Source organism: Drosophila mauritiana, unplaced genomic scaffold (genome assembly GCF_004382145.1).
Source record: "Drosophila mauritiana strain mau12 unplaced genomic scaffold, ASM438214v1 U_240, whole genome shotgun sequence".
Taxonomy (NCBI): Eukaryota; Metazoa; Arthropoda; class Insecta; order Diptera; family Drosophilidae; genus Drosophila; species Drosophila mauritiana.
Genome location: NW_022881375.1, coordinates 96 through 11,757, shown reverse-complemented (window position 1 = coordinate 11,757; position 11,662 = coordinate 96). Strand labels below are relative to the sequence as shown.

Here is an 11,662-nt window from a genome sequence, read left to right as displayed (position 1 = left end):
TCCTTATCGTTAATAAACATTTGTTATAATACAAATAAATACAATTTACCAAAATAAAAATATTACAAAATGATTCCACGGAATCAAAAGTTAAAGTCAAAATAAAATGAAGATGGCTTTTATTTTATATGTGGGGCTTGGCAACCTCATAAAAAGACTTTAACATTATTAATGTTGTTGTGCGTATTTGTGGCAGTACCTACTACAACAATGGCGTTTCCTATAAAAACAAATTCTCGAAAATGGAAATCGAAGAAACTGAACAAAATTTGAAAGTAGAAGTCGAATTAAAATTAAAATAATTTTGAATGTGGTATTCAAAATAAGTGTGTGTGTATATGGACCATAATATACACGCGTTGCGAATATGTATTGTTCATCTATGTTATGAGCATACGTTGGCTAATGCAACAACCTAAAATATACAATGTTTGTACCTGTCATCCATCAGGTTAATGTTTTATATAAATTTTGCAGTATGTGTCACCCAAAATAGCAAACCATAACCAGATTTTTATGATACATAATGCTTATATGAAACTAAGACATATCGCAACATTTATTTTTAGGTATAAAAATAAATTTATTGAAGGAATTGATATATGCCAGTAAAATGGTGTATTTTTAATTTCTTTCAATAAAAACAATATTGATATTATATAAAAATGAATTATAAAACTCTAAGCGGTGGATCACTCGGCTCATGGGTCGATGAAGAACGCAGCAAACTGTGCGTCATCGTGTGAACTGCAGGACACATGAACATCGACATTTTGAACGCATATCGCAGTCCATGCTGTTATGTACTTTAATTAATTTTATAGTGCTGCTTGGACTACATATGGTTGAGGGTTGTAAGACTATGCTAATTAAGTTGTTTATAAATTTTTTATAAGCATATGGTATATTATTGGATTAAATAATGATTTTATTCATAATATTAAAAAAGAAATGAAAAACATTATCTCACATTTGAATGTGAAAAACGAAGAGAAATATTTTCTTTTTCAATCAAATAATACTGAGAAATGTCTAGCATAAAAAATTGAAATATTTTTCATCTAGAATTGTCTCTTATTAATGATTCGGAAAAAGAAAAATCTTGGTTTTGTTATTATTCTTCGTTGGTTCGTTAAATGGATAAAAAATAACTTTGCTTACAAGAACTATTGGAACTATTTATAACGAATTTAATTGATTGTTTTATCATTTATATATAAAGAATTTATGGCAAAATATAGTTATATATACAACCTCAACTCATATGGGACTACCCCCTGAATTTAAGCATATTAATTAGGGGAGGAAAAGAAACTAACAAGGATTTTCTTAGTAGCGGCGAGCGAAAAGAAAACAGTTCAGCACTAAGTCACTTTGTCTATATGGCAAATGTGAGATGCAGTGTATGGAGCGTCAATATTCTAGTATGAGAAATTAATGATTTAAGTCCTTCTTAAATGAGGCCATTTACCCATAGAGGGTGCCAGGCCCGTATAACGTTAATGATTACTAGATGATGTTTCCAAAGAGTCGTGTTGCTTGATAGTGCAGCACTAAGTGGGTGGTAAACTCCATCTAAAACTAAATATAACCATGAGACCGATAGTAAACAAGTACCGTGAGGGAAAGTTGAAAAGAACTCTGAATAGAGAGTTAAACAGTACGTGAAACTGCTTAGAGGTTAAGCCCGATGAACCTGAATATCCGTTATGGAAAATTCATCATTAAAATTGTAATATTTAAATAATATTATTAAGAATAATGTGCATTTTTTCCATATAAGGACATTGTAATCTATTAGCATATCCCAAATTTATCATAAAATATAACTTATAGTTTATTCCAATTAAATTGCTTGCATTTTAACACAGAATAAATGTTATTAATTTGATAAAGTGCTGATAGATTTATATTATTACAGAGCGTTAATTTTTCGGAATTATATAATGGCATAATTATCATTGATTTTTGTGTTTATTATATGCTCTTGTATGATTAACAATGCGAAAGATTCAGGATACCTTCGGGACCCGTCTTGAAACACGGACCAAGGAGTCTAACATATGTGCAAGTTATTGGGATGTAAACCTAATAGCGTAATTAACTTGACTAATAATGGGATTAGTTTTTTAGCTATTTATAGCTAATTAACACAATCCCGGGGCGTTCTATATAGTTATGTATAATGTATATTTATATTATTTATGCCTCTAACTGGAACGTACCTTGAGCATATATGCTGTGACCCGAAAGATGGTGAACTATACTTGATCAGGTTGAAGTCAGGGGAAACCCTGATGGAAGACCGAAACAGTTCTGACGTGCAAATCGATTGTCAGAATTGAGTATAGGGGCGAAAGACCAATCGAACCATCTAGTAGCTGGTTCCTTCCGAAGTTTCCCTCAGGATAGCTGGTGCATTTTAATATTATATAAAATAATCTTATCTGGTAAAGCGAATGATTAGAGGCCTTAGGGTCGAAACGATCTTAACCTATTCTCAAACTTTAAATGGGTAAGAACCTTAACTTTCTTGATATGAAGTTCAAGGTTATGATATAATGTGCCCAGTGGGCCACTTTTGGTAAGCAGAACTGGCGCTGTGGGATGAACCAAACGTAATGTTACGGTGCCCAAATTAACAACTCATGCAGATACCATGAAAGGCGTTGGTTGCTTAAAACAGCAGGACGGTGATCATGGAAGTCGAAATCCGCTAAGGAGTGTGTAACAACTCACCTGCCGAAGCAACTAGCCCTTAAAATGGATGGCGCTTAAGTTGTATACCTATACATTACCGCTAAAGTAGATGATTTATATTACTTGTGATATAAATTTTGAAACTTTAGTGAGTAGGAAGGTACAATGGTATGCGTAGAAGTGTTTGGCGTAAGCCTGCATGGAGCTGCCATTGGTACAGATCTTGGTGGTAGTAGCAAATAATCGAATGAGACCTTGGAGGACTGAAGTGGAGAAGGGTTTCGTGTGAACAGTGGTTGATCACGAGTTAGTCGGTCCTAAGTTCAAGGCGAAAGCCGAAAATTTTCAAGTAAAACAAAAATGCCTAACTATATAAACAAAGCGAATATAATACACTTGAATAATTTTGAACGAAAGGGAATACGGTTCCAATTCCGTAACCTGTTGAGTATCCGTTTGTTATTAAATATGGGCCTCGTGCTCATCCTGGCAACAGGAACGACCATAAAGAAGCCGTCGAGAGATATCGGAAGAGTTTTCTTTTCTGTTTTATAGCCGTACTACCATGGAAGTCTTTCGCAGAGAGATATGGTAGATGGGCTAGAAGAGCATGACATATACTGTTGTGTCGATATTTTCTCCTCGGACCTTGAAAATTTATGGTGGGGACACGCAAACTTCTCAACAGGCCGTACCAATATCCGCAGCTGGTCTCCAAGGTGAAGAGTCTCTAGTCGATAGAATAATGTAGGTAAGGGAAGTCGGCAAATTAGATCCGTAACTTCGGGATAAGGATTGGCTCTGAAGATTGAGATAGTCGGGCTTGATTGGGAAACAATAACATGGTTTATGTGCTCGTTCTGGGTAAATAGAGTTTCTAGCATTTATGTTAGTTACTTGTTCCCCGGATAGTTTAGTTACGTAGCCAATTGTGGAACTTTCTTGCTAAAATTTTTAAGAATACTATTTGGGTTAAACCAATTAGTTCTTATCAATTATAACGATTATCAATTAACAATCAATTCAGAACTGGCACGGACTTGGGGAATCCGACTGTCTAATTAAAACAAAGCATTGTGATGGCCCTAGCGGGTGTTGACACAATGTGATTTCTGCCCAGTGCTCTGAATGTCAAAGTGAAGAAATTCAAGTAAGCGCGGGTCAACGGCGGGAGTAACTATGACTCTCTGGGGATCTGGGGTAATTGCGAGCAGAGGGGGAGTATTTTTCTGTAATTCGTAAGTCATATCATATGGTGTGCGGAAGGGGAATTTTACTCTGTAACTCACAAGTCTCTCCTTTACTCAAGTCGACTCAAAACCTCCTCGTGGTGGTCCCCGGTAATGCTAAACTTGTTTAGCAGCTAATTTGAGCGGCAAAACTTTTCCGATGGGTTGGTTCCCCAGAGGAAATTTATTCATATTGGAACTACAAATAGAAATAACGAGCCTCGGATGAATTTACACAATCTGATGACGACCCGACCCTCCGTGGACACCTTCCCGGAGGACCAATATGAACCAAACGCAGCGGCTACTCTATCTAGGGTTCCCTGCACAGTATGTGGCCGGTCCTTTAACAGCAAGAGAGGACTCGGTGTTCACATGCGATCTCGGCACCCAGACGAACTTGATGAAGAACGTCGACGTGTCGAGATAAAGGCAAGGTGGAGTGAGGAAGAGAAGTGGATGATGGCGAGAAAGGAGGTTGAGCTCACAGCAAATGGACATAAACACATAAACAAGCAACTAGCGGTGTATTTTGCAAACCGCAGCGTCGAAGCCATCAAAAAGCTAAGACAGAGGGGCGATTATAAGGAGAAAATAGAGCAGATAAGAGGGCAATCAGCTCGCGTCCCGGAAGTTGCTAATCTAACCATAAGGCGCCGCCCTAGTAGAAGTGAGCAAAACCACCAAGTAACAACATCAGAAACAACTCCAATCACTCCCTTCGAACAGTCGAACAGGGAAATTTTGCGGACACTGCGTGGGTATAGCCCCGTAGAATGCCATTCCAAATGGAGAGCCCAAGAGCTACAAACGATCATTGACAGGGCAGAGCTCGAGGGAAAGGAAACCACTCTCCAATGCTTATCGCTATATCTCCTAGGAATTTTTCCGGCACAGGGTGTACGACACACGCTGACGAGACCTCCTCGGAGACCTCGAAATAGGAGAGAAAGCAGAAGGCAACAGTATGCTGTCACCCAGCGCAACTGGGATAAGCATAAAGGAAGATGCATTAAGTCCTTGCTAAATGGAACTGATGAGTCGGTAATGCCAAGCCAAGAAGTAATGGTTCCCTACTGGAGAGAAGTAATGACTCAGCCTAGCCCAAGCTCTTGCAGTGGAGAAGTGATACAAATGGATCACTCGCTTGAGAGGGTTTGGTCTGCTATTACGGAGCATGACCTTAGGGCATCAAGAATCTCATTATCTTCATCTCCGGGGCCTGACGGGATAACTCCAAAAACAGCCAGGGAGGTGCCGTCAGGTATTATGCTACGAATAATGAACCTAATTCTATGGTGCGGCAATCTACCACACTCTATCCGACTGGCCAGAACTGTCTTCATCCCGAAGACGGTGACGGCGAAGCGACCGCAAGACTTTCGTCCAATATCGGTGCCTTCAGTCCTGGTAAGACAGCTAAATGCAATATTGGCAACCCGGTTGAACTCATCAATCAATTGGGACCCGCGCCAGCGGGGCTTCTTACCTACCGACGGATGTGCCGATAATGCGACGATAGTTGACTTAGTCTTGAGGCATAGCCATAAGCACTTTAGATCTTGCTACATCGCAAATTTAGATGTAAGCAAGGCATTCGATTCTCTATCGCATGCATCTATATATGACACCTTACGTGCTTATGGTGCGCCAAAGGGCTTCGTTGACTACGTACAGAATACGTACGAGGGTGGCGGTACCAGTCTCAATGGGGACGGTTGGAGTTCAGAGGAATTCGTCCCTGCTAGAGGAGTGAAGCAGGGTGACCCTTTGTCTCCTATTCTATTTAACTTGGTAATGGACAGGTTACTTAGAAACCTACCCAGCGAAATTGGTGCTAGAGTCGGAAATGCCATTACTAACGCGGCCGCGTTTGCAGATGATTTGGTACTATTTGCTGAAACTCGAATGGGACTTCAAGTATTGTTGGACAGAACGTTGGATTTTCTATCTCTCGTCGGCCTCAAACTTAATGCCGACAAATGTTTTACCGTTGGCATTAAGGGCCAGCCGAAACAGAAGTGTACCGTGCTAGAGGCACAGAGCTTTTACGTAGGCTCAAGAGAGATTCCATCATTGAAGCGAACGGACGAGTGGAAGTACTTAGGCATCAACTTCACTGCAACTGGGAGGGTTCGATGCAATCCGGCCGAGGACATTGGTCCAAAGCTACAAAGATTGACAAAGGCCCCCCTCAAACCACAACAGAGGATGTTCGCCCTAAGGACTGTCCTTATCCCACAGCTCTATCACAAGTTAGCCCTTGGGAGTGTGGCGATAGGCGTCCTACGAAAAACTGACAAACTAATACGATACTATGTGCGAAGATGGCTAAATCTTCCGCTGGATGTGCCGATAGCATTCATTCACGCACCCCCAAAAAGTGGAGGTCTCGGAATTCCATCACTTAGATGGGTAGCTCCAATGTTAAGGCTAAGACGTTTGAGTAATATTAAATGGCCTCACCTCACGCAAAACGAGGTAGCCAGCTCTTTCCTCGAAGCCGAAAAACAACGGGCCCGAGATAGATTATTTGCAGAACAACATGAATTGTTATCGCGTCCGGCAATAGAAAAATATTGGGCGAACAAATTGTACCTCTCAGTTGATGGCAGCGGACTCCGTGAAGCGGGCCATTGGGGACCGCAACACGGGTGGGTTAATCAACCCACGCGTTTACTAACAGGAAAGGAATATATAGACGGTATTCGTCTGCGGATAAATGCCCTACCCACGAAGTCTCGTACTACAAGGGGAAGGCACGAATTGGAACGACAGTGTCGTGCAGGATGTGACGCTCCCGAAACAACAAACCATATAATGCAAAAATGTTACCGATCGCATGGGAGGCGCGTAGCTAGACACAACTGCGTAGTAAATCGAATCAAGCGGGGACTTGAGGAGAGAGGCTGCGCGGTCATTGTTGAACCAAGTCTGCAGTGCGAATCCGGCCTTAATAAACCGGACCTGGTGGCACTACGACAAAATCACATTGATGTGATCGACATACAAATTGTGACAGACGGACACTCTATGGATGATGCGCACCAGCGCAAAATCAATAGATACGACAGACCGGACATACGAACTGAATTGCGTCGCAGATTCGAAGCCGCAGGTGACATTGAATTCCATTCTGCCACCCTGAACTGGAGGGGGATCTGGAGTGGTCAATCCGTTAAAAGATTGATAGCGAAGGGTCTCCTCAGCAAATATGATAGTCATATCATTAGCGTCCAGGTTATGAGAGGCAGTCTCGGTTGTTTTAAACAGTTCATGTACCTGAGCGGGTTTTCCCGAGATTGGACTTAGCTAAAACGTTTGGTTCAAAACATTTGCTTGCTGTCTTGGCATAACATCAATAAAGGCATAAACATCGCAAATAATGGTAATATATAAATGGCTATGAGGATGGTTTTAGTACGTAGGCGTTGCGGAACTTCGGTTCAGCAATGAATCGTGCATGCTAGGAAACTGAAGTGTTGACAGACCTAGTATCTTTCGATAGATTTCCATACCTCCGCGATCAAAAAAAAAAAAAAAAAAAAATAGCCAAATGCCTCGTCATCTAATTAGTGACGCGCATGAATGGATTAACGAGATTCCTACTGTCCCTATCTACTATCTAGCGAAACCACAGCCAAGGGAACGGGCTTGGAATAATTAGCGGGGAAAGAAGACCCTTTTGAGCTTGACTCTAATCTGGCAGTGTAAGGAGACATAAGAGGTGTAGAATAAGTGGGAGATATTAGACCTCGGTTTGGTATCGTCAATGAAATACCACTACTCTTATTGTTTCCTTACTTACTTGATTAAATGGAACGTGTATCATTTCCTAGCCATTATACGGATATATTTATTATATCTTATGGTATTGGGTTTTGATGCAAGCTTCTTGATCAAAGTATCACGAGTTTGTTATATAATCGCAAACAAATTCTTTAATAAAACGATGCATTTATGTATTTTTGATTTGAAAATTTGGTATAACTCCAATTACTCAGGTATGATCCAATTCAAGGACATTGCCAGGTAGGGAGTTTGACTGGGGCGGTACATCTCTCAAATAATAACGGAGGTGTCCCAAGGCCAGCTCAGTGCGGACAGAAACCACACATAGAGCAAAAGGGCAAATGCTGACTTGATCTCGGTGTTCAGTACACACAGGGACAGCAAAAGCTCGGCCTATCGATCCTTTTGGTTTAAAGAGTTTTTAACAAGAGGTGTCAGAAAAGTTACCATAGGGATAACTGGCTTGTGGCGGCCAAGCGTTCATAGCGACGTCGCTTTTTGATCCTTCGATGTCGGCTCTTCCTATCATTGTGAAGCAAAATTCACCAAGCGTTGGATTGTTCACCCATGCAAGGGAACGTGAGCTGGGTTTAGACCGTCGTGAGACAGGTTAGTTTTACCCTACTAATGACAAAACGTTGTTGCGACAGCATTCCTGCGTAGTACGAGAGGAACCGCAGGTACGGACCAATGGCACAATACTTGTTCGAGCGAACAGTGGTATGACGCTACGTCCGTTGGATTATGCCTGAACGCCTCTAAGGTCGTATCCGTGCTGGACTGCAATGATAAATAAGGGGCAATTTGCATTGTATGGCTTCTAAACCATTTAAAGTTTATAATTTATTTTATAAACGACAATGGATGTGATGCCAATGTAATTTGTAACATAGTAAATTAGGAGGATCTTCGATCACCTGATGCCGCGCTAGTTACATATAAAAGCATTATTTAATACAATGACAAAGCCTAGAATCAATTGTAAACGACTTTTGTAACAGGCAAGGTGTTGTAAGTGGTTGAGCAGCTGCCATACTGCGATCCACTGAAGCTTATCCTTTGCTTGATGATTCGATAAATAAATGATTTTTCCTGTAGCCAAACAAACACCTCGTCATCAATTTAGTGACGCATATGATATTGTCCCTATCATATAATTTTTGATATAAAGACTTTAAAGAATTATATCAAGTTGCCAAATACCTCGTCATCAATTTAGTGACGCATATGATATTGTCCCTATCGTATAATTTTTGATATAAAGACTTTAAAGAATTCTATCACGTTGCCAAATACCTCGTCATCAATTTAGTGACGCATATGATATTGTCCCTATCATATAATTAATATAAAGACTTTAATGAATTGTGTCAAGTTGCCAAACACCTCGTCATCAATTTAGTGACGCATATGATATATAAAAAAAAAAAAAAAAAAAAAGTCACAATATACATATAATTAATATAAAAAAAGACTTTAATGAATTGTGTCAAGTTGCCAAACACCTCGTCATCAATTTAGTGACGCATATGATATTGTCCCTATCATATAATTTTTGATATAAAAACTTTAAAGAATTGTATCAAGTTGCCAAATACCTCGTCATCAATTTAGTGACGCATATGATATTGTCCTATCATATAATTAATATAAAGACTTTAATGAATTGTGTCAAGTTGCCAAACACCTCGTCATCAATTTAGTGACGCATATGATATTGTCCCTATCATATAATTTTTGATATAAAACTTTAAAGAATTTATCAAGTTGCCAAATACCTCGTCATCAATTTAGTGACGCATATGATATTGTCCTATCATATAATTAATATAAAGACTTTAATGAATTGTGTCAAGTTGCCAAACACCTCGTCATCAATTTAGTGACGCATATGATATTGTCCCTATCATATAATTTTTGATATAAAACTTTAAAGAATTTATCAAGTTGCCAAATACCTCGTCATCAATTTAGTGACGCATATGATATTGTCCTATCATATAATTAATATAAAGACTTTAATGAATTGTGTCAAGTTGCCAAACACCTCGTCATCAATTTAGTGACGCATATGATATTGTCCCTATCATATAATTTTTGATATAAAGACTTTAAAGAATTCTATCAAGTTGCCAAATACCTCGTCATCAATTTAGTGACGCATATGATATTGTCTCTATCATATAATTAATATAAAGACTTTAATGATTTGTGTCACGTTGCCAAACACCTCGTCATCAATTTAGTGACGCATATGATATTGTCCCTATCATATAATTAATATAAAGACTTTTTAAAGAATTGTATCAAGTTGCCAAACACCTCGTCATCAACTACTATATTATGGTTGCGCCGACCTCTCATATTGTATTCTCTTATGTCTTCATAGGATTTTGGCAATTATACGAGTAAATTAAATAATATACATATGAAAATGATTAATTATTATATGTATAAGGGAAAAAATGCTGAAATATTCCCATATTATCTTAGTATTATAGAGGAAAGACCGTTGCCGACCTCTGATATTGTTCAAAACTTATGTATTTATATGATTTTGGCAATTATATGAGTAAATTAAATAATATACATATAAAATGATTAAATATTATATGTATAAATGTATAAAGGAAAAAATGATGAAATATTCCCACATTATCTTAGTATTATAGAGGAAAGACCGTTGCTGACCTCTGATATTGTTCAAAACTTATGTATTTATATGATTTTGGCAATAATATGAGTAAATTAAATAATATACATATGAAAATGATTAATTATTATATGTATAAATGTATAAGGGAAAAAATGCTGAAAATATTCCCATATTATCTTAGTATTATAGAGAAAGACCGTTGCTGACCTCTGATATTGTTCAAAACTTATGTATTTATATGATTTTGGCAATTATATGAGTAAATTAAATAATATACATATGAAAATTATTAATTATTATATGTATAGGGGAAAAAATGCTGAAATATTCCCACATTCTCTTAGTATTATAGAGAAAAGCCATTATAGTGAGAGGGTATAGTAGTGTAAACGACCGGAATTACGACAGAGGGTTCAAAAACTACTATAGGTAGGCAGTGGTTGCCGACCTCTCATATTGTTCAAAACTTATGTATTCATATGATTTTGGCAATTATATGAGTAAATTAAATAATATACATATGAAAATTATTAATTATTATATGTATAGGGGAAAAAATGCTGAAATATTCCCACATTCTCTTAGTATTATAGAGAAAAGCCATTATAGTGAGAGGGTATAGTAGTGTAAACGACCGGAATTACGACAGAGGGTTCAAAAACTACTATAGGTAGGCAGTGGTTGCCGACCTCTCATATTGTTCAAAACTTATGTATTCATATGATTTTGGCAATTATATGAGTAAATTAAATAATATACATATGAAAATTATTAATTATTATATGTATAAGGGAAAAAATGCTGAAAATATCCCACATTCTCTTAGTATAATAGAGAAAAGCCATTATAGTGAGAGGGTATAGTAGTGTAAACGACCGGAATTACGACAGAGGGTTCAAAAACTACTATAGGTAGGCAGTGGTTGCCGACCTCTCATATTGTTCAAAACTTATGTATTCATATGATTTTGGCAATAATATGAGTAAATTAAATAATATACATATGAAAATGATTAATTATTATATGTATAAGGGAAAAAATGCTGAAAATATCCCACATTCTCTTAGTATTATAGAGAAAAGCCATTATAGTGAGAGGGTATAGTAGTGTAAACGACCGGAATTACGACAGAGGGTTCAAAAACTACTATAGGTAGGCAGTGGTTGCCGACCTCTCATATTGTTCAAAAACTTATGTATTCATATGATTTTGGCAAATAATATGAGTAAATTAAATAATATACATATGAAAATGATTAATTATTATATGTATAAGGGAAAAAATA

General features: G+C 37.8%; 1 non-coding gene and 1 pseudogene across 1 annotated transcript; both read left to right on the top strand.

Moving 5' to 3' along the window:
* The first annotated feature begins 676 nt into the window (after positions 1 to 676).
* On the top strand, positions 677 to 855 carry LOC117149533. Its single transcript, XR_004460360.1, has one exon. It is a non-coding gene; the product is annotated as a 5.8S ribosomal RNA (ribosomal RNA).
* Positions 856 to 1,250: 395 nt separating this feature from the next.
* On the top strand, positions 1,251 to 8,796 carry LOC117149537 (annotated as a pseudogene).
* Positions 8,797 to 11,662: the final 2,866 nt, after the last annotated feature.